The sequence below is a fragment of the Cavia porcellus genome, unplaced genomic scaffold, assembly GCF_034190915.1.
Source record: "Cavia porcellus strain 051 isolate PalLab524CR breed Dunkin Hartley unplaced genomic scaffold, mCavPor4.1 scaffold_33, whole genome shotgun sequence".
NCBI lineage: Eukaryota > Metazoa > Chordata > Mammalia > Rodentia > Caviidae > Cavia > Cavia porcellus.
In genome coordinates, this window is record NW_026947516.1 from 30173566 (window position 1) to 30199374 (window position 25809).

General features: G+C 33.3%; 1 long non-coding RNA gene across 1 annotated transcript in view; it reads right to left on the reverse strand.

Annotated features, from left to right (window-relative positions):
- Positions 1-1296: 1296 nt before the first annotated feature.
- LOC134474538 (uncharacterized) overlaps positions 1297-25809 on the reverse strand; it is a 64193-nt gene continuing 39680 nt past the window's right edge. Inside the window, exons 6-9 of the long non-coding RNA XR_010045380.1 lie at positions 8437-8493; positions 7078-7113; positions 6772-6836; positions 1297-2739 (exon numbers count right to left, since the gene is read on the reverse strand). This is a non-coding gene — a long non-coding RNA (uncharacterized LOC134474538). The remainder of the gene's footprint in view (positions 2740-6771; positions 6837-7077; positions 7114-8436; positions 8494-25809) is intronic.

Consider the following 25809-nt stretch of genomic DNA (forward strand, 5'->3'; position numbering starts at 1 on the left):
AAATGACCTATGTTTGTCTGCGTGTGTGGCTGTCCACCTGTGTGTTTAATATAGCAGAGAGCCATTAAAGGAGATTTGCCTCAATGGCCTTAGTTTCTTCAAAAGGAAAGAGAGAACAAGGTGAGATGTACCAGGTTCAATACTGGCAGAAACGTTTCCGGACTGCCCTCGCTCCCTGCCATTGCTTCTTGTAGGGGCATCTGAAAATTCTATGGGATTAAAACAAGACTCCATGCTCAATGGAAACCAACACCTTTGGATGGCATTCACAGATAGCATGGACATGAGAAGGTCCAAAATGGTCATGGGACCACACTGCGCTTGGCCTCTTTTTCTTGGTCTATTTCGTAGTGAACTTTACATTTTTGTGACAGACCAGTCCCGCCTGCACTCTTCATTCTAGGCCTCATATGGAGGCAACCTTTACCTCCAGAACCACTTATTCTGTTCCTGACATGCAGCAGACCATGGAGGCTCCCAAGTACTGGAAGGATCAGCAGACAGTAAAGGCATCTCTCTAGGAGAACAAGAGAGCTTTGGAGGGAAACCCATGACAAAAACCCAATGGCAGGCAATGTCTGGTCCTATTCTCCCAACTGGGCAGGATGAAAACAGTTCACAGCATAGCATGCTGCATGGCCAAGCAATCCATCACGAAGTAGGGCACTCAAAAAAGGAAGGAACGACATTAAGGTCACCACCTTCTACGCACATACACTGTGGCTCCTTGTGACTTTAATTGTGCTAATGTGTGATGCAAGCAACTAGCTAAGGACCCAATTTGGGCCCTAAATTCTGACCATGGTGCCAGAAAAAACATCACTGACAGACCACACAGGAAACAGCCTCACAAATGTAGGCAGGCTCAGGCAGAACCAAGACTGGTCATACACAGCGATGTGAGTATGAGCTTGGGAACATGGACACATAAGTGACATAGAAACTCCTGTGTCTTCCATACACAAGTTACCCATGAAATGACCTATGTTTCTCCGTGTGTGTGACTGTCTGCTTGTGTGTGCAATACAGTACAGAGCCTCTAAAGTTGATTTGCCTCAATGGCCATAGTTTCCTCAAACAGAAAGAGAGAACAAGGAGCGATGTCCCAGGTTCAATACTGGCAGAAATGTTCCAGGGCTGCCTTGCTCCTTGCTGTACCTTCTTCTAGGGGCCCTCTGAAAAGTCTATGGCACACAAGGAAGACTCCATGGTAAAAGGAAACCAACAGCTTTTGTCAGCGTGCACAAAATGCATGGACATGAAGAGGTTCAAAATGCTCATGGTACCACACTGACTTTGGCCTCAGTTTCTTAGCCTGTTTCTTAGTGGAATTTAAATTTTTGTGACAGACCACTGCTTCCTCCACCCTTCATTCTAGGCCTAATACGGAGGCAACCAGTTCTTCCACTATCCCTTAGGCTGCACCTGACATACAACAGAGAATGGGGGCTCCCTAGCACTGGAAGGATCAGCAGACAGTAAAGGGATCTCTGCACGAGAAAAAAAAAAAAAAAACAGAGAGGGAAACCCAAGCCAAAAATTCAATGGCATGTTGCAGGTATGGATGAGCATAAACGGCACAGACATTGTCGGCAGGCAATTTCTGGTCCTACCGTCCCAACTGGGCGGGATGAAAACATTTCGCAGCATAGCAGGCTACACAGCTAAGCAATCAGTCCCCAAGAAGCACAATTACAAAGTAGGAACCACTTTAGGGATACCACCTTCTTCACACATACACTGGAGTCCCTTGTTTCCTGACCTGTGCTAATGAGTGGTGGATGCAAGTAGGTAAGGAACCAATTTGGGTCCTAAATTCTGTCCATGGTGCCAGAAAAACATCACTGACGGACCACACATGAAAAAGCCTTGCTAATATAGGAAGGTTCAGGAAAAAACAAGACTGATCATACAGAGCTAAGTGAGTATGAGCATGGACACTTAAGTAACATACAAATTCCTCGTGTATGTTTTCCCTACACAAGTTACCCTTGAAATAACCTATGTTTCTCCCAGTGTGTGACTGTCTGAGTGTGTGTGTAATATAGCAGAGGGCCGCTAAAGGACAGTTGCCTAAATGCCAATAGTTTCTTCAAAGAGAAACAGGGAACAAAGAGTGATGTACCAGGTTAAATACTGGCAAAAATGTTCCTGGACTGCCTTTCACCCTGCTGCACCTTTTTCTAGGGGCACTCTGAAAAGCCTATAGCATACAAGGAAGACACAAATCGTCAAAGGAAACCAACAGCATTTGATGGCATGCACAAATAGCATGGACATGAAGAGGTTCCAAATGGTCATGGTAACACAGTGCCTTTGGACTCAGTTTCTTGATCTACTTCGTAGTGAACTTTAAATTTTTGTGACAGACCAGTCCCGCCTGCACTCTTCATTCTAGGCCTCATATGGAGGCAACCTTTACCTCCAGAACCACTTATTCTGTTCCTGACATGCAACAGACCATGGAGGCTACCAAGCACTGGAAGGATCAGCAGACAGTAAAGGTATCTCTCTAGGGTAACAAGAGAGCTTCGGAGGGTTACCTTATCAGTACTCAAATATTACCATGATTAACACTTCTACGAAATGATAGTTCAGCCATTGCAGGTCAGGTGAAGTAGATGAATGGAAAATGCTGCAGTCACTGTCAAAATATTCAAGGATTTGAATATAATAGTAGTGAATCTTGTGAAGAATAATCTCATGTAGTCTTCATTTTGCACCATCTTTGCCATCGAACTGGAAAAAAAAATACTATAATATTGTAACAGCCAAAACCAAAGGTTTTAAAAGTTGCTGATGTGCAGAAAATGAGAAAGGCTTATCTATTCATTTTTCTCAGGCTTACCTTGCATCAGAAAAAATTTAGGGTCTAGTTAAAAACACAAACCTCCATAGTTTCTGATGAACTAATTTGTTGTATGGCTTGAGAATCTGCAGCACTATCATTTTCTTAAGTGCTAATGTTATTGTGAGGGAATCATACCGTGAAACTTACTGACATCTACTACATACATGAAAATTGGGCTGTGTTCATCCACAGCATACAGATTTTCAACATATGACTTTAGTATATTTGAGAAAAAACAGGCATATATTTTATACAAGCTAAAAGGCATGGGAAATGTTAACTGTAGAAGAACTTAGAGACATCAGGTTTGACAAAGATTGAGTGCATCCATAAAGAAGAAATGAGGAAGGGGAAGGGAACATGAGCTTGTTTCATTCAAAGAACATTTAGTACTGAGGTCATTGATGAGGACATGCCAGAAGTGATAAGTATCTAAAGGAGAAAATCTCGTGATCTCAGAATCTCAGATTGTAGTAGGAAGAATGGAGAAATAAGGAAAAGTCAGTCTTTGGGTATGCGCACATGTGGTTGATTGGGGTCATATGGGTGTAGTTTGGGCGGGTGTCTTGGTTATTTTCCTCTCATTGATGAGACAAAATACCCAACACCCAGAATTAAAGAAAGAAAAGTTTATTTAGCTCACTGTTTGTGGAGGTTTCAGTCCATAATCAGCTAGGTCCAAGTAAGGGTAGCTCATGGCAGAGGGCAACATTTCATGGTGGAAGTAGACATCAAAAGCAACAAAAGCCAAAAAGGGAGGAGTACAAGAGAAGACTTTTTGTCCCTTGTATTGTATGTAGGACACACATCCTACTTGAGTGTAACACTCACACCCATAATCCCAGCATTGGACAATGAATCCATCACAAATTCTAGAAGCCCAAATATAAGACTTCATGAGGCTTTGGGGGTAACATTCAGACACAAACCGCAACAGAGGGGTACTTTAATAGAAGAGGTTAAAATGTGTAAAAAAATGTGTACTGCTAACAGTAGATTAGGATTATATATATATATATATATATATATATATATATGAAACATATATGCATATGATATATGAAGTACAGTTAAGCAGTTCTAGTAAAAGAAGCAAGAGAACTTCTTGTACATAATACTTTTCATCTGTCCCACAGCAAATAGCACTTTCCTTTCCCTGGCATTAATCAAGGACAAAGCTGGAGTGTACAAACTCACACCTAAGATGTCCCATTGGAGGACCACTGTTTAAAGCCCTGACAGAAGTGTACACTTGTCAGTTCATTAAGAGCAAAACAGACCAAATGCTTTCAGAAATAAGAAATATAAAGGTATGAAGGAAGGAAAGGCTCAGCTTTTCTTGAGCACCAGCTGTGAGGAAGGCATATACATAGGCATATATGTTTGGGAGAAGAGAGCACCAAAAATGTATACATACTTTACTCCAGGAAAAGAAAAAGTTGTATAAATATTTCAATACTAAATTTATTGAGATATTATGAGATGGAAACAAGTTACCTTTGTCCTCCACAATTACAAGAGGTACTAAAAGTAGTGGCAACAGTTTCTAGACATTTATTGGCACAACCTACTAGCTGCTTGGGTAACCCTGGTCATTGAGAGATTGCTGCACATGCACTTTGAATTTTTTGTCAAAGGGCTGGCAGTGTAGTGTGTTTCCTGCAATACATGACATCATCTACGGTCCCATGTAAGAGGGTAACACAAGTTGTTACAAAAATGTCATGCTATTTTTCTTTTCTACAACCAAGTATATATTTTTGGTGGTCTCTGTATATATGAAATATCTATAAATAAGCTAATTCTAAAATTTTTTAAAGTATCAAAAGGATAAGACAATGAGGAATTTTCAGGGTTAAATTCATGAGGTAAGAAAAACTAAAAAAAAATTAGTTGACTACATTGTCATATTTATGTTTTGTCATCATATACTCATCTTAAATCTTAGACCTCATAATACACTTCAATAGCCATAGAGAGACAATGAGACAGTATGAGAATAAGATCTCTTGAGGATTCCAGTAAAGCTATTTCTATTTTTGTGTTTGCTTATATTGTAGCTGAGTGTTTTTAAAAATTGAATTAAAAAGTCAATGAGATGAAATGAGTGAAGACAGAGAAGATGGGAGAAAGAGTGCTTATAAAGAACTTTTCCCAATTTCTGATGCATCTCATACATATATATTTTGTATATATCTATATATTTCTATATAAATCTTTTGTTTAGGTGTGAAAAGCAATCTATAACTTCAATGAGAAATTTACTAACTACAAACATTTCTTAGTAAGACATCTGTCACATTGGCTTTTAGAGGTGTTATGGCTTATGTCTGTGTGTCCCCTCAAAGTCTCATGCAGCTACACATGGAGCTTTTCAGAGGTGGCTACATACGGAATGTGTGATGCTGGGTTTAAGTATATGATGCTGGGATCAAGGGTGTGTGATTATTAAATTAGTGCACTGATTAGTTTCACATACTTCTGGAAGTGGATCACGTGAAGACCTATCCCGGGTATGAGTGCTACTAACATTGGGTAGCAAGGGTAAATTATAAAGGACAGAGTGTAGCTGTGTTTGTTTATCACTTCTACTTTACTGCTTTGCTCCCTTTTGCTTGCCATAAACTGTTTCTCTTCTGCAGTGCCTCTCTAACATGCCACTCTGCCTTGGAGCCGGCTGACTATGAATTGAAGCCTCTATGAACTCTGAGGTGCAATAAACATTCCCTACTTTAACTTTGAGTGTTGATTTTGTCTTAGCAATGAGAAAAGTAACTAAGATAGGAGAACTGTTAGATTTAGCCTAAAATAGTGAATACTATTTGGGCACTTAAAAATGATTGAATTAATTTGTAATTTTGCTGTAAAATATCCACACGTGTTGTATTAATTCTTACAACTGAGTCTAATACACATTAATATAGAAAATTTATGTAAAAATTTACACTGGAAAGGGAAATATGAAAATTATAAGGAATATTCAGAATTATAACTTTAAAACTTAATTGAGTGTCAACGAGAAAACATAATTTTAAATTTCAAAATAGTCTGCTTTTTTAAATCTCTTTAAAGAACATTTTCTACAGATTTTCTTCTTGGCACCCTAATAGAACATGTCACATATTCTCTCATTTCACTCAACCTTGTGCGACAGTTACATATCAGGAACATCCCACACTCTCAAGTACCCTTGTTCTATGCAATTCAAAGCATTCTGTATCTTTTTCTCACTACTTAATCATTTCCTACTGTGTTGAGATCAATTATTTTTTATCTCCCCCACTAAATTATGAACTCAAAAGAGAAAAAGTTATGCTTTATTTACCCTTATAAAACAATAACTGAAAACAAGAAGGTATCCTATAAATGAGATTTCAGATATAGAATAAATATGAATATAGGACATTTATAGATATTAGTCATTGTCACCAGTTATAAAATAATATTTTAAATAATAGGAAATTAGAATATATTGCTCAAATAAGAATTTTATCTGTAAAACATAATCTACTTAATATATTCCAATTTATCCAACATGTATTCTTAGTTATTTCCAGATAGTGCTTTGGGAATTTCTTTTTCATTATAACTTTTCTCATTTATTTCTAAAATTACTCCTGTATAACCACACACACACATACACACACACACACACACACTCATACATACACAAAAACATAACATAATATGAATGCTACTATATGATAGTATTTCATCAATTTTTTACTATGCCTCCATATATATTATATCACATATATGTAATTTACACACTGAATTTAGCAAACCTATCTCAAATTTTAATATCTTTGATTTTAAAAAAGTCTTAAAAGATAAATTGTGCTTCATATTATTTCTCATGAATTTTCTTCTTCAAACTTAAAGAAAAATAAGTTTTTTTCCAAAGAGACTTCTATACTCACTCTAGGTTCTAACTTCTTTCGTGGCCTGTTTGATTCCCATCACAATGCAGTCAGAGAGAACCAAGCTACAAGTGACATAATATCAGAGCAGATAGTTAAATTTTATTTGAATTTTTAACTACTGTAATTTTTAATTAAGAAAATCTCATTTTTGTAGAGAAACATTTCATCATTCATACAAACTGATTAGTATGATTGTAATAAAGAAAAAGGAGGAAAAACAAGTGAAAGTAGAAAGAAAAAATAAATATGTGGAGAAAGTACATTCTACACAATAATCAGAATTTTACGTCATAGAATACTTACCAAATTTTTTCACGAAAGAAGTCATCTGTGATCTGCCTGTACAATGAAGGTATACAAAAAGTACATTTTAAAAATGACTGTACAGGCAAACTTCATTTTGTAGAAAATAAGCATATTTCAATATTTATGCAATATTGCCCACCATAAACTGTTTCTCTCTTGTGATGGCCTTCTGCTGTGCCGCTTTACCTTGTAGCTAGCCCATTATGAATTGAAATCTCTATGAACTGTGAGTTACTATGATTATAGTATGAACAAATTAACTACATAGTATGATTACTATGATTGTAGTAAATAAAAAGGAAGCAGAAACAAGCAAAAGAAGATAGGAAAAAAGAAAAAGAAGGGAAGGGAAAAATAACAATATACACAATTAGCACGATTTTTATGATATAATATACTTTTTTTTCACCAGAAAAAAAAATTTATTTGTGAATTGCCTCTGCAATGAAGGTATAAAGAGAGTACCTAGCAGTTTAAAGTGATAAAACTTGCCAGGCAAGATGGCACATATCTGTAATCCAAGCACTAAGCAAGGATGAGGCAAAAGAATTGCAAATTTGAAGCCAACAAGGCAACTTGATGAGTTACCAAGACTCTCTCTAAATTTCAAAAAAAATTAACAAAAAGGGCTGGAGATTTGGTCCTTCAAACCACAGGAAAAATAAAAAATAAACAATAAAAACAAGTTGTTAAGACCTAATTCACAGTTCCCTGATTTTCCACAGAAAATTACATACTTCTTAAACCCTAGTAGCCTCACTGACACATATAATACCCATTGGTAGTGTTTATGAAAATTAAATTGAAATCTTCTTTAAGTTCTGTGGCACTTGACACACAAAAATTAGTAACTCTTATTATATAGACTGGTTTCATTTCCCTTCAATAATACCCATTTTTTATGCTGTTATTCTCAATAGTACCAGTGCTTAGGCATTCTGACTTCATAATTTCATATGGGCGTCTACTTAAAGCTGAAACACTGTAGCTTTGAGCCTGTAGGTATGTGGAACTTGATCATACAATTGTATCTTGATTAATGTAATTATCCTTTGATGCTGACAGTGGGTCACATTTCTTTCCTAGCAGAACAATTTATGATGTTATTTAGAAAAGTACGCTTTTGGTGATTGCTACTATTTTCCTTTTATTGCCTCTGAAAATGGAGGTATCAACTACCAATAATCAAATTACAAGTGACAGCAAAATCATCCTGTAACAAGTACAAGGCCAATGCAGAAAATGACAGAGCAAGACCACATTAATCAATTGGCTTGCAAAAAAGAACGAAGGAGTAATATAATGATATTATAACACCAAAATTACATTATATGTAGTACATTAATTTCAAGATACCTTTGTTTCTTCTTTGCGATGTGAAGGACGCACTTTACTTAACAATCAGTATCCAATCTAAGATAAGAAAAACACTTATTTCATTAGACTATCATGGTCTGTTTACATTTGTTCACTCAGTGCTCTGTGGATAAAGTTCTAGGAATTTTCAACTTTTACATTCACTTATAGAAAAAAATATTCTATTGTCATTTTAGTATAAAAAAGTATTCACTTTAGTAACAAATATCCAGATTTTTAGTGATAGTAAAAACTCTAGTATCTATTCAAATTTATAGCTTCTCTGTCTATCTTGTAACTCGGCAACACTACAACCAGGAACATTTGTAAGAAAAATGAGTAACTATTTTCAATAGATATATTTATCACAATGTTCATAAAGATGTATCCAAAATAGCCTTAAACAGGCTGTAAATAAAATGCCAAGCAATAATAGAATGGATCAGTATCCCTATGATGGAATATTCATAAAACAGAACAATAGACACAAAAAACAAAATGTAAACTTATCTTAAAAACAACTACAAAAATGTTACTATTTGAAAAACAAGTTACACATGAAATTGTACGTAAGAGTCCGGTTTATGAAATTGTAGGTAAGAGTCCGGTTAAAAGAAGCTATCTTTTAAACTGTATTTTATTAATAAGCAATATATTTGATATATACCTGAAGTAAAGAGACTATTACTGAAGAGGACAAATGTATGCTAACTACAAAGAAAGTCTTAACAATATCTTTGGGATTCCATACATACACTCTATCCAATTATAACATCCTGTCTCCCTTTGGATAGCCTGAACATGTCCATGTATACCTATGCTCACACACACATGCATAAAAAAGACATATCAAAATTTCAGTGATATTATTTCCTTGGTTTTCTAGACAATATTTATTATATGTATGTGACATATGCATTAATATCTCAAAACATAATAAAAACACAAAAGAGTGAGAAGACACTAAATCATCAAATCTATGTGGTACCAAAGACAATTCAACTAAATAAAAGCCACTCACATAGAGAATGAAACATTGTCAGACTTCCAGAATAATGGTAACAAATTATTTTTACTGTGTCCTATTACTATATCTTCCCCTTTCCCTGTGGTCAACCACTACCCTGAGTCCTAACACTTCAGACTGATATTGCCTGTTATAAAAAAAGCAGTATCATCAAGTCTGTAATTATTTCTACTTTAACTGTAAGTCAAGATGGAATGGGAAAGTTCTTTGTGAAAGTGCTAATAATATTACCACACTTTTTGTAAACATATTAGCATCTACCACTGTTTTACCAGCGCATAACTTGCCTACCTACAGTTTCTACTGTAAATAAACTGGAAAAGGCACTTTATAAACAGATGTGTGAGGAGCTGTAAGGGTAGATACTGACCCCTATGAAACAGTAACTTAAGTGGTAAATATTAAATTAGAAACAAAATGTCTAGAAAGAAATTTAAGGGTATATAGAAAATGAGAAAATATTCATTGTGATTTATATCTGCTCTCATGCTCTCTGTTGCTAGAGCCATGGCCTGGCAAAAAAGTGTGGCAATCTCTCTCTCTCTTATCAGCATCCAGTATAGGGCTCCAATTTCACTATGGAAGGACAGGTTGCTTATTTCATTCACTAACTTCCCTACAAGCTCCCTACTAAAGAAAATAAATTCCAGGCAAGCACAGTCAAGGTGATTGGGGTATATTTCCCTTACCTAGTTCCCACTGGTGGGACAAGGGTTCCACCTCAGGAGCAAATGATTATTAATATGGGGCACTGATGATTTCTTTCCCCATCTGGTTTGTTGGGAAGAATTGTGTGATAAGAAAGGAAAGACTGGGAGGCTGAGGCAAGAAAATGGGAGGCTGTGGCAGGAAAAGCATTTGCAAGTTCAGGACAAGCCTGGCCTACAAAGTGAGCCCATGTCTAGCCTGAACTGCATAGTGAGACTCTGAAAAAGACAGACATACAGAAAAGAAGGAAGGAGATTCTTATCCTATACCTTCCCCTTTCCCTACAGTCAACCACTACCCTAAGTGGAGAAGAATCACCACTTTGTGAGATATAGTTCTTTGAACCCACCCTAGGTAAATGTAGAAGTGATGAGGTTTTACCCAAAGCAACATGCAGATATCTGACAGCTCTGAGTATGGTGACTTTGTGATATAACTTGAATATTTCACACTTAAGTGTTTCAAAAATAATGGAGATACTAGTAGTGAACTATTAAGAACTGGTACCTCGGGGCTGGGGATTTAGCTCAGCAGCATAAGTGCCTGCCTTGCAAGCAGGCAGTCCTGAGTTCAATCCCTGGTACCGATAAAAAACGAAAAAGACAAAAAAAAAAAAAAAAAAAAAAAAAAAAAAAAAGAACTGGTAACTCCAGAATAGCAGTAGCAGTAACAATAAGAGAGATGGCAGGGCATCCAGAAATTTAACAGAGAAAGCCAGAGGAAAAAAAGCCAAAAAGGGCTGTTGCAAGATCACACTTATTTATGGGGCTCTGGAAGGCTCTCTCTATTGACCAGGTTACATCCACTTAAGAACTATTAAGGGTAGGATATGAAGGAAGACTTGAAAGTCTTCCTAAAAACCAACTGATCCATCAACAAAAGACCATTCAAGGCTCAAAGTGCTTACATATAATCTTTCACCAATTACTGGCTGAACAACAAAGCTATTGATTGTGATACCAGGTAACTCCTGTAAAGCTAAGCTTAAAAATAAAATCACAGTCTATTCTTTTCAATGCTGAAAATGTAACTTTGAGCCACGGAACATGAAAAGAATCTCTAAGACCTGAATATATTCAAAGATAAAAAGTGAACATCTTTTAGCTGCAGTAGCTTGAGTAAAAACTTCTGACCAATAAGTGACTCATACTAACCAAAGGAGGACCCTTAGGAAGGCAGGCAGGTTAAAAGATAAAAACACAGAAAATCTGAGGAAGGATAACAAAATCTGTTCACTGCAATTGGAACAGACATCATCAAACTAGTCAAATTGCAAAACAAACAACAAGGCTGGGAATCAGCATTCAGATTTGGTACATTGTATTATCTAGTATGTACAGTTTTTTGTAACAGAAAAAAAAGACACCCCCCAAAAAAGTGAGGGGAATGTGTGTCACATATAGGATAAAGACAAGCAGAGGCTGCCCATGTGGGAAACCACATGTTGTACTAGAAGAAAAAGACTTCGAAACAGATACTCGAACTATATCCACAGAACTAAAGAAAACTTTGTTTACATTTCAAAACGCTAGAAAAAAGTATTTTGAATGTATTCATGATCAATGATTGAGGAGACAGATATGGTTAAACTGATTTAAATATTATACAATGTATATACACATCAAACGAGCAAATGGTATTCTATAAATATGTATAATATTTTATGCTTTCATGTATCAGTTAAATTTTCAAAAATTAAAAAATCAATAAAATTTAAAAATAAAATACATGCTAATAATACTCATCATATAGAAAATACTATAAAACAAATATAGACTTTAATTAGAAAGAAAGGCATTATACAGTAATAAGAATTCTCTGATCTTAGAAATCTTTGTCTCAAAACTAAACAGAAAATGTGATTTCTTTTACAGGATGAAGAAGACAACAAGCAGAGATAAGCAAAACCTCTGCAAGAAGTTTCAAAGGGAAGCAAAGTGAAATGACTGGTCAATTTTGTCAATGTTCTTGGTGTTGCTATGGAGAGCTGATTTGCAGGATAAGCTAACAAGAGGACATATCTGTGTGTGTGTGTGTGTGTGTGTGTGTGTGTGTGTGTGTGTGTGTGTGGTGTGAGCACAAAAATGTGTGCACATGTGCAAACTTTAAGACAAACCAGTAGAGATTATGTATGATGAAACAAAAAGAAACATGAAAAGCACAGAAGAATGAAGGACATTATCAATACCAACATATGCATAATAGCAGAACATATATGGAAGAGCAAGACAGAAAATATATTCAAAGGAACAATAGCTACAAACTCCCCAGATATCTAAGAAAAACCACTAAACTATACAACCAAGCAGCTCCATTAATCTTCAAGGACAACAAATGCTGCGAGATCCATATCAAGAGACATCACAGTAAAAAATCTGAAAGCCAAAGATTACTAGAAAATAGTAAAGGTGGGAGGTGCAAAGTGAATCATAACTAAGTGGACATTCAACATACCATCTCTTCATTTTCATGAGAAACACTGGTAAAATGAAGTGGAAAACATATTCAAATGCTTATAAGAAAAAAAAAATACCAACCAAAATTCCTTTATCTATTAAAGTTATCCTCCCAATAAGGCAAAATTAAGACATTTGCAGATACAAAAACTAAAAGAATCTGTTACAAATCCTGCAATAAAAAAATTTAAAGGAAGATCCTCATCAGGAAATGACATTAAATAGCAACAAGAGGTCCAGGGATTTAGCCCAGTGGTGTAAGCGTCTGCTTGGCAAATGCAAGGTTGTAAGTTTGATCCCTGGTTAAAAAAAATAGTAACTAGAATCTGCATTGAAAAAGCAAACATACCTAGTAAAGTAATTATAGAAGTAGTGATTAACTAAACTGTATTGATATATCAATACTTCTTTCTTGTAACTTATTTAAAAGATAACTGCACAAAAGAATAACCTATAAAATTGAGTTTTTGTCATATGATAATAAATGTAATATATCTAGGAATAAAAACAAGAAAAGTGAGTTGTTAATAAAACTATATTGGAGCAAGGAATTAAAATTAAGCTGAGTAAAGTAGTACACATTGCTAATTTCAGCTGCTCAAGAGGCAAAGGCTGGAGGACGGCAACTTCCAGGACAGTCTGAGCAACTTAGTAAGCCATGTCTTGAAGCAAAAATAGAAAATAAAAAAGGATAGGGTGTAGGAATGTAGCTCAGTGGTGGAGTACTTTCCTACCATGCATGAGGCCTGGGTTTAACCAAAAAAGCAATGCAAATTCAAAGCTAGAAAAACAAAAAAAATAGATAAGAAGTTTAACTAAAACATAAACTCTATAAATGTAATTCACTCTTCTATATACTCTTCGACAGACATAGGATTTTTGTACATGTATTTTTGGTACATAATATAAACAATATATATAATAATATAATATGCAATGACTTTATTAGTAGATTATATATTAATATATGTAATCATTATATATATATATATATACACAAGATAATACAAAAGCTAGGGAGTTCCAGCTAACTGAATGTTCTATATATTACTGGATACATTTGGATATATAGAATGTCATATACATTAATTTAGTGTAAACTTGAAGCATCTTAATGATAAATTAAGGTCTGTATTGTAAATAACAGGAAAAACACTAACAACCTCAAAACACTGTAAGAATTATTACAACTAGTAACAAAATGCATTAATGAAAGTGAATGACGAGCATAAGGCAAAAATAGTCATGAGTCATACAGAAAAATATTGGCAGACAGAAGTTCAACTATGAGAGAACAACATTAACAGTGAATGGATTAAGCAATCCAAGGAAAGGAAAACATTATTAAAACTAAATTTAAAAAAGGAAGATAAAACTATCTGCTGTGTACATGAGACATGCATTATTTTCAAGAAGCAAATATATTGAAAGTAAAAAACTGAAAAAACATCATAAAAGATGAAGTATAAGAAAACTATAATGGCTATACTGGTATTTAACAAACTGGTAACTTTGTTACTGGAAAACACTATTAGATGTTTACAATCCATGCAGTCAACTGATGATAAAGATATAAAAATTATTAACTGATATATCCTAACAGAACCCTCAAATACTTCAAGCAAAAACTAACAAAATGAAAGAAAAAACAGACAATTTAAACATAATATTTGGAGGCTTCAATAACTCACTTTAAATTATTTTTCCAAAGTTATTAAAATATAATTGATAGAAATTGCATATATTTAAAGTATACAACATGTGTAACATTTGATGTATGCATACATTGTGAAAAGACAGCAATCACTGACACACCAATCACCTCACATTAGTTATCTCACTTTCAAAAATAAAAAAAATGTAGGCAGAATTTTTTCAAAAATGTACACACAAGATACAAACACTATAACTAGAACTAGCAGATTCCTACAGAATATTTCATTCAACAACTATACAAAAACATATGCTTTTTAGGAATACATGGAACATTTCCAGTGTAAACCATGAAATAGATCAGAGTAAAAAACCTCAATAAACAGACTAAAATAAAACAAAGTATGTTCTCTGACCCAGTAAACTGAAATTAGAATCAACAATAAAGAGAAATTAGAAACATTTTAAAATGTAGAAATTAAACCACATTACTACTGCGTAAACAGTATACAAAAAGTTCAAAAGAAAAATTAGAACATTAAAAGACAACTGAAAGTCAGGTATGGAAGCACATTCCTGTAAATTCATCACTATGACAGGCTGAAGCAGGAGCATAGTTAATTTCAAGATCAGCATAGACAAATTCGCTAGATCCTGTCTCAAAAAATAAAAACGGGCCAAGCGTCAGTCAGTGTGAAAACCCTAGATTTAAAGCACAGTACCAGCACACACACACACACACACACATCTACCATCAAAAGATAATTGATCTTTGTAATAAAAATTGTTAATATTATATATATATATATTTTATATATAAGATCTGATTTGCAAAATTCGTTGAAAGATTAGCTAAAGATATCCATATTTAAGCAATATACAATTGCCTCAAGAAATTAAAGTTAAAAATGAATTATGAATATCAAATATGCAATAAAATGCTTGAATATATGACAAAAGACCACACAGAAATGGCACAATGGAATTTTCTTTAGTTGATAGTGTCATAAGTGTACAGATATCAAGTTAAAGGGTTCATATAACAATGCCTATAGCAAGCAGTAAATGTAACACAAAAAGCTATATTAAATATTTTAGTTACTAATGTGTCTCTTTTATTGAGGGGGAATTGTCTGGTTGGGACTCAGACTTCCAGTGCTCTTGTTTCAGTCTCCCTACATTGGGATTACAGGTGTGTATTACCATGCCCAGCTACTATTGTAGCTTTAAAAACTACTACAAAACTTACATACTATAACATATGCCATACTTACTTGTTAGTTTTCCACTAGGCTCTACCACATTAATGTATATCCATCACATAATCCATGCCTATTATTATATGTTGGGAGCTGAGAAATCAATGCAAAAATTTAATAGAAACACAGTGAATGAAAAGAGATAAATATGATAAAAATGATGTACAGTTAAAAAGGTAATTTTCCTTTAAAAAATTTCAGCTTCAAACTAAGTATAGGGAGATAAAAAAATAATTTCAGGAAGATGAAGGGCCAGGATATAGCTCAGTGCTATAGTACCTATCTGGCATGTTTGAAGCCCTGGCTTCTATCTTCACCAACTTACACACACACACACACACACACACACACACACACACACACACACACAGAGTAGCAAAAACACAATATGAAACTGCTTTTAGTAATGGTTGAGCAGCTCTAATATGCCAACCATTCTACTGAGAAAGCTAGTAATGCTGAAATATGCATTCAAAAACACTTTTAACCAAAGGAAAAAATGCTTTGAAAACACAAGATCTCAGAATAGAAGCTCAAGCAATAAGGAACAAACTGGTACATCTTTTCCTTCAAAAATCCAATACTCATTTATGATAAAAACCCCAAAGAAAATTGGAATAGAGGGCCTTCACCTCAATCTTTAGAAGTCATCTATGACAAACCAACAGCCAGTATCACATTAAATGGACAAAAACTGAAAGCGTTCACTCTAAAATCATAAACAAGACAAAGATGTCCACTATCATCACTCCTATTCAATATAGTTCAATACTCAATATAGTTCTGGAAATACTAGCCAGAACAATTAGAAAAGAGAGAGAAATAAAAAGGAGTAAGGACAGGAAAAGAAGAGGTTAAACTATCATTATTCACAGAAGACATGATACTCTACAAAGAAGACCCCAAAAAATCTATCAAAGGGCTCTTAGATTAATAACCAAATTCAGTAGCAAAGCCAGATACCCTCTATTCTAATTTCAGCATTACTAGCTTTCTCAGTAAAATGGTTGGCCTATTAGAACTGTTCAATCATTACAAAAAATCAACAGCACATCTATACACAAACAAAAAAATCACTGAGAGAGAAATCAGGAAAAAAACACATCCTTCAAAATAGACTCCAAAAAATGAAATACTTGAGAATCAACCTAACAAAGACAGTAACATTACAGTACTTTGAACACATCATACCACAGCAATGTATAAGCATCCATGTTAACAGCAGCACAATTTGTAATAGCTAAATCTTAGAAACAATCCAAATGCCCACTAACTCAAAAATGGATAAAAAAGATACAATATTTTTCTATAATGAGGTACTACTCAGCTGTAAAAAAGCATAAACTTGACACATTTAAAGGTAAATGGATGCAACTTGAGACCAACTCATAGGCGAAACCAAGCAGACTGATATATGTAAACACTGTATTGTCTCCCTAGTGTAAGAGGCTGACAAAGTAAATAGGATCCAGAAGGTACAACAGACATTGTAAAGTGGAAGGAAACTATTCAAAAAGAAAGAGTAACTGGGATGGGAGAAAGCAGACCAAAGAAGGGATAAATGAAAATACACACACACACACACACACATGCACGCACGCACGCACACAAAACAGTTAAAATAGTTACTACTACTAATTGCTGTTAATTCATTGAAAAGAAAGATGCATGCCTAGATTGCTTGATCAATTTTTCATGTCTACAGCTTGTAATAGGAGCAACTACTTTGAAAATCACAATACACAATGTTCTAACCATTGTTAACAGCCTATATTCTTATTTTGAAATTTGGCGCCATTGTTTTTATTGTTTTTTTTAAATAAAAAAATACATGATAACTCAAAGTTACAGTTACAGTTAAGAAACTAGCAACTTTGTATGACTTCTAGCAATCTCAAAAGTTCATTTGACATGAACTATAGCTCAGGATGCAAAAAGAAAAAAGGGTCTAGAAGACAAGCTAGAATTCATTGGGCCTCTCTGATGGAGTATGCCCCAAATATCAATATGGATCAGAAACAGAGACACATTGCAAAACCTGAGACAATTTCAAAAGGACTAATTGCCTGACATCTATGATATGAGCCTACTGCCCCTGAGAAATAAAAGCAAATGTTCTGTAAATGAAGACAAAATATCAGAGACTCCAAGTACTTCTATAGTATTACATACAGAACATCCACCATATAATATACAGTTACCATATGTGCAAATTCATAAACAAGAAAAATCATCAGAACCAAAGCTCTAATGCATTTTTGTATTAATTGAGCATAAACAGGAAAGGAAGAATAACTCGTATACACCCATAAACTTAGATATCACACTCAGATATCACTGTTACATATATTTGAAGAACTATAGTTAAAAATATTGAACATAACAAGTCCTGGCAAGGATATTAAAGCAGTTATGACTCTCACACTGCCTGTGTATGTGAAATGATATAACAGTATCTACAAACATACTGGCATATTACAAAACAACTTTGAAATGCAACTGCCACATGATCTAGTCATTCCCTCCTTGAATTTAGGCCAAGAAAAGCAAAATTTTGCATCTATAAAAAGACACACTTAAATGTTCATAGCATGAAAACGTGGGAAGGTCTTGGAATGGCGAACTCTAAAGGTCCACAAGGAAACCAGAGGAGTATAGTGATGGTGTATTTGTCTCTCTCTCTCTCTCTCTCTCTCTCTCTCTCTCTCTCTCTCTCTCTCTTTCTCTCTCTCAAGCATATGCAAACAGAAAAAACATATACTATTTATTTTAAATTGTACCCCTTATTTTAAATCAATTATACCTCAAGCTGCTAACATTGTGTGAGATATACCTAAGTGAATGTAAAGGAAATTTTAGAGCACTAACACAAAAGAAGAAAATCTGTGAACATAATATTTGAAAATATACTTCATAAAATCAGAAAATAAGTCAAGATAATTCACCAACATTTTAAACATAAAATAGTAAAATTATCATCAGTTAATAAAATACAAACAAAAAATTAATGGCAAATCTAAGAGCTGGTTTGGTGTGGTTTGGTTACCTTGACAAAGAAAGGAATACAATCATGTCACTAGGAAAACAGACACAGAAAAACTGCTGTAATTTACCACCTAATTATGACTTTTTTAACAAAATCTTAGAAAAACCACACTATACATTGTATAATCAGCAGCAAAATATTGAAAAACTTAAGACTGAAATAAAGACAAAGATCTCTGCCCCATCAATTCTATTTAACATTTTAATGATAAAGAAAAAGGAAAAAAAGAAGCATAAACATTAGAAACATGAAATCATCTCTGCCTTTAACCATAGAATACAATTTTATATTAAACCTATTCAAATACTTGTTACTTCTACTTATGCTCTATATATTGCCTGCTGCTGAATCAACTAACACATGTATTATATTTACATAGGTCAATTTATGTATGGAATATGAAGCGAATATTTTATAATATGCAATACAAGTATCCCTTCACTGTTATGAAAACTCTTAATTTCTTAATTAAAAACTCTTAATTTCTTCTCACATTCTTATCATGTCAAATTACCAAAAATGAGCAATTTTAAAAGCAATCCTTAGGCTGAGGGTATAGCTCAGTAGCATAGCACGTACCTGCTAAGTGTGAGGTCATCAGTGTGATTCCAGGTTAAAAAAAAAAGGGCAGCACAGTGGCACACGCCTGTAATCCCAGTACTTGGGAGACTGAGGCAGGAGGATTGCCACAAGTTTGAGGCCAGCCTGGGCTCTACAGTGAGTTCAAGGCCAGCCTGAACTATATAGTGAAACCCTGTCTCAACATACACGCACGCATGCACACACACACATACACACAAAACAATCCTTGTATTTTTCTTGGAAATGTAATTATCTTATTTTGCATATACATTGTACATATTTATATATTTTAACAAAAATGTGTATTTTCCCTAAGGGAGCTTTTCTTTGGCTTTTCCTATGCTGCTGTATTTTTATTTACATAAATGGGATATTAAGAGTGACAAGTTTTTTTTTTTCAGTACTGGGAATTGAATTCATGGCCTCAAGTGCTGTGCCACTGAGCTACATCCCTAGCTACAATCTAATACTACACTAGTTAACTATATATGTCATATGAAACATAAACAGTATCAGTGATGTGAACAAATGTATACCAATTGAAATCTGAGAAAGATACCTTACCTATTTTAGAACTATGATTTAAAAGATGGCTTACTTCTGAGCAAGACCAGAGAAAAAGGAGTTTTCAATGCTGAAATTTTTTAAAAAATACTGTTAGCCCAGAATTCTATATCCAGCAAAATTGTACTTCCAAACTTCAAATAAGATACAATCACACAAACCTGAGACAATTTGTTGCTTGATAAAATCTAATTTGTATCGGTAACAGTAAATCTTGAAAATGTGGCAGTTGATAAGCACTTTAGGCGCATGCCTGTAATCTCAAATACAACGGAAGCTCTGTTGGGACTCACTTCATCCCAATTATTGGAGACCAGCGTGGACAAAACACAGAGGCCTCTGTTTTCGAATAAATAAACTGCCACGACGAAAGTTCTAAATAAAGAATTTAGGTTGAATAATAAAAAACTCAAAACACAAAACTATGTTAAAGGAGAAGAGAAACAAAAATTTAGAAAAAGATTAACAGCAAGATAATCAACTTTAAATCAAATAAAAGTATTAGTATTTAAAATAAAACAATTCCAGTTAAAACAAAGCCAGAAATTTTCAGGCTTAAAAAAGGCAAATGACAATTATATGTTATTTATGTGAAGGGCAATACAAATCAAAAGTCACAGTGAAGGTGAAAACAATAATAAACGTAGTATACACCATGCAAAATTAATCAGAAAACTGGAAAAGTTCTATTAATATTAAAAAGGAGATTCCCAGAAATGGAAGGTAATGAGAGATAACGATGGACATTTCATTAACATTAAGGAATTCATTCACCATGAATAGAAAAATACCCACATTATTAATATGAGAAATGTCATTATTGACTCTGGAAACAGAGACAAACTACAAATAACTGTATGCCAATAAAATGAAATTTATGAAACCACAAGTAAACCTGACTTTAAAAACAAAGTTGAGGAAATCTATGTAGTCTTATATTTATTAAACAAATTGTACCTTTTAAGAAAAACCTTCCTTCCAATGAGTCCCATGTGCTAGTGATTAAATTGGTGAATTTCCCCCACAAATGAAAAATAAGTGATATCAATCTCAAACAGAAACACTGTAAAAACTAGAAATACTATGATACTTCTCCAAATGTTTTAAGTGTTTTATATAAATTTTACACCAAACAGACAAGGTATCAATTACATAGAGGTGAAAAGCAGAGTATATCTCTCAGGATAAAACAACAACAAAAATATGTATTTAGCAAACTGAATTAAAGTTATATGAAGCTTGATACACCATGAACAAATTATATTTTATCTTAGAATGAGTATAGATGGCTTAACATTACAAAATTAAAGAATTTCAGAAAAGCAGAGGAATATAAAATGTTATGATTAGAATGCATGTAAAATAATATAACCTTACATATTTAAGATCATTAAACTGCAGTTAATATCACAGGTGGTGCTGAAATAATCAAATATCTTCTAGTGATCAGATGAGAAAAGGATTTCTAATACCACCAGTTGTATTCCACATTTATGTTGGACAGTAATACAAGAGAAAAAGAGATACAATGATTAGAATGTAATCCACTGGAACTTTCACTATTCACCTGAATGTATTTCCAAATGAACATCAAACTATCTATGTATTAGAATAAGTGCACTTAGGAGGGTTGTTGGCTATATGGATTATAAAAATAAATTAAATGTGATTCCAAGTACAAGCAGTAACTAGATCAAAATAAAAATATCGTTTACAACGATTTCAAATATCAAACTAATTGGTGCAATTATTAATGACAGGCAAAATTTTTACACAACAAACTGAGGGGAATTAATGAAGGAACAATTGAAATGGTGAACAAAGTTTATAAAACAGAAGATTAATTTTTAAAAGTGATCAATGCTTCTTCATTTGAAGCACATGCCATCTCAATTCAATGCAAATTCAAGTTAAATTCCAACAGTAATTCATATGTTCTGTAAATCTTTAAATGTGAATACTGGCCTAATGAAGATAATTACTAGTAAGTTAGATTTTATTTGAACAGAATGAAGAAAAAGCTGAGAAGTAATAAAAGCACGTCTACAAATTGCGGTTCTCCTGGTCCTAGAGTTTAACTATGGTGAAGATACTCTGCTTACAGATGAATTGATAAAATGAGGGCTACGCTTTGTTTTAATATCTCACCTTATTCTGTCTGTAATGTTTAAGAATATCTGGCTGACAACCTATCGAATTTTCTTATAGTCTGTTATTCAAAAATAAATCTTTTAAAGTATAGGAATATTTTATTTTTATGATTTTTAAATGGCACACTTAACATTGAGGTGTATAATTCACTGCCTAATTAAATGTTAGCATTTCTATGTTATACTATGGACTATGTCCAGGTTTGTGCCACATACTTAGTATACAAATCCTATAGAATGGAAGTACTTATGTTTTACTTTGCATGTTTGAAAAAAAGGCAGTAAGGTCAGAGAAGAGTTTAAGTACAGAATAGCAGAATCACCATCATATAATCAAGTTGCAACCACTATACTATGCTATTTTCATATTCCATATGTGAATTTCCATAAATATGGTCATTTATCCATAGTGCTCCCATGTAAATAGGATACAGACACATTCAAAATCATTAGAATGATTTTCTCCAATTCAAATTACAGTCATCCTGTATTGATGAGGAACTAGCTCCAGATGCCACACGGATACTAAAATCTACAGATGATCAAGTCTCTTATTTAAAATAATGTTACATTTGCACATAAGTTATACATTCTCCCATACACTTTAAATCATCTCTAGATTACCTGCATTATCTAATGTGACATAGTTATTATATTACACTGACTAGGAAACGACAACATAAATCCATACATGTTCAGTGCAAAGTAAAATTTGTAACATGCACTTGGTTGAATCCATGGATATGAAACTCACAGATATCAAAGGCTAGTACTACATGCGATAATTGAGTTTCAGTTATATCCAAATCCAGCGCATTCATGATTCAATTTCTATGATGTGTAATTACACACAAATTGAATATTGTGTTTTAAGCAATTATTTCTGAAAGCTAGTTTTTCTTAATTTCCTATATCATCCACTCTTTTCAGTGACACGTAAGTGGCTCTCTACATTGATCAGAATCTTATTTTAGTTTAATATAAATGATTTATTCTTTATTGTTTTTATTTTTAATTGACACAAAATTATATGTATTCATCATGTGAAACACTTGTTTTGCAGTATATATATATATATATATAGTACATTTACTAAATCTACGTAATATACACACGTTGTAATAGTGAACCTTTGTAAGTTTTTTATTACACCATAAATGCCACAATTAATTCCATGCAAAATAAAATTACTTTTGATATTTTTGTATATATTTATCACATAACACTTAATGATCACACAACCTTGATCATTATTCAGTTTTTCTAATACTATGGGAATAAAATACCTAAAATTAACTTCATAATACAGTGACATCTGATTCTAGTCAAACAATCAAAGATCATTCTCTTTGATAATTTTACTTATAGTCTCTTGTTTAATGATCTCACTAACTAGAGATCAGCTTTTTTAAAAGATTCACAAATTATTTTTTCCATATAACTTATTTATATTTTGTTATATCTTTACTTTTCTAATTCTTTCCTTAAGCATAAATTTTTATATTATACTGTACTAAAGAACAGATTAGATATTTCAAAACAACTGTGAGTGATACGCTGTCATATGGCTATTTCTACAATTATTATTTTTTAGTATGTACAAATATAATGCGTTTAGTATAAAAATTTGATAGCATGCAGGGACATATTTACTTTTCAGAAGTAGCAATGATCACCAGTAAAGTCTGTATATGGATAGACATATATACATATATTAATATACATATTTATATATTTCTGTAAATAAACTGAAATTAAATTGTAATATGCTTTTGTCTCCTAGAAATATGCTTAGAGTGGTCCCTATAAATAAATACAGACATCCTGATTGACTGAAAAAGCTAAGTAATAATCACAGTATGAGTACATCATGATGTATTTAATAATTTCTCTGTTCTAAATTTTTATAGGCATAGGTTTTATATGCTTGATTGACTACACAAACATAGAAGTGGATTTTCTGAATAAAGGGTTTATAACTTAAAATTCTCCTAAGGAATTTTCATTAACTTTTCAAAGTTGTAATATTTCATATATTTAACATAATCTAGTACCAGAGACAAAAAAGCAGTTTAATGTTCATTGTATAGGTTATATAAATCATCCCAGATATAAAATATTTTGCTATAGGTGACACAGGTGTCAATTTACTATTTTATACCAATGTATTTTGCCTGTTTTCATGTAATTCTCACCCAAGTAGATATCAGTTTCAGATCACCAATTTTCAGAACATATTATATTGAAAGTTTCCTTTGGAATATGCTCGCACGATCATAATTTTTATATAATTTATTCCAATGGTTTTGGTTATTTTAATACAGTTTAAACTTGAATGTTTTGGCTTTTGTGGTATTTTACTCCATTCTTCATGGTTTTTTTACCTTAGTTTTATGTTTCCCATTATTCAAATCAGGTATTCTTTGAGTTAAATAATTTTAGTTAAAATATCTTTTTAAACTTTTGAAATATTTTATTATAAAACTATGATATATACATACATGGAACACAAAATATTAATGAAAGAAACAAATATGTGTCCACTAGAAAGATAATATTACCAATATCTTTGGGAACACAGATATGCATTTTTTCCCAACTACAATACTAAGCCTCCTAGGAAAACATATGCAAACAAACACAAAATTCAATGTTGATCATTCCTTGCTTTTTCTAGGTTATATTTATTTTATCTGTGTATTGTTTCTATTTATCTTTTGAAGTATAATACCAATAAAGTAAGATGCAAAAGTGCCAACTGGCCAGATAGCCAAAGAGAAAACATCTTTATAAACATCACTTGGGTAGAGAATGACGCAATGTCACACTTAAGAATAAAGGACATCAATCTTTTTTGTCACCTCCCATCATTATGCCTTCCCTTGTCCCCACAACTATACACCATTCTAACTCATAACATCTTTAACTGATTTTGCCTGTTTGAAAAAGTTAAGAGTGGGTCCATGATTATTTACTGCCTCCTGGGATGTCTGATAAGAGTAAATGAATTTCTGGTAAATGTGCTGACACTGATAATGACTCTTTGTCAACACCCTAAGAGATAATACTATTTTACTAAGGAATATTTTCTCTGTCCATGTTGTTTACAAACCCTGAAAATTGCAGAGTGTAAGACACTGCTACCAAGAGACACTGTGGAATTCACAGTGTAAAACAGACTCATTCAAAATTTAGGTAAATGTCTCCCTTTGTAAATAATATTTCTGTAGACTTTACTCAAAATCACAGTAACACCCATCTTTTACTGTGTAACCAAACACATCTTAACGGAGAAGAAAAGAGGTATAATTTGGGGATATCCAACAATGCTTTCTTGATCTCCAAATAACATGTTTCATTTCTCACCTCAATCTTTTAAATTATTAATAAAATTTGAAGTAAGATCTACCATGCACAGGAATCTGATTTCAAAATACAGCTCTTTGTGACAATATACTTATTGTGGAAACATACATACTTTCAAACAATATGACTTGAAAAGAAGCATCTGGATTCCTTTGCTCAATGTTATATTTATTAGATTTACCCAGGGTACACATAGTTTATTTATAAAATTCAGTGGTATATGGAATTTCATTGTGTGGCACACCATACTTTATACTGCATGATTTTAGAGATGGTGGACTTCAGTTAGTTTTGCTTTCTGTGATATTAGGGATTAGTGTTTCTATGTGCCTTTATATGTATGTTCATATGCACATTTTTAAGCAAATTATGTAAGTCAAAGTAGAATTGCTAAGTCATCTTGTATGTGTTCCAATTTTCCCTTCTGTAAGTTATATATTAAATATTTTCACAGACACCAAGATGAAAATTTCATATGCCCATGCCCAAAGGTTGAGACAAATTTTCCTGTGGTCCCACTTTGGGACAAACAAGAGCATGGGACAGCTGCTGAGTTGATGTA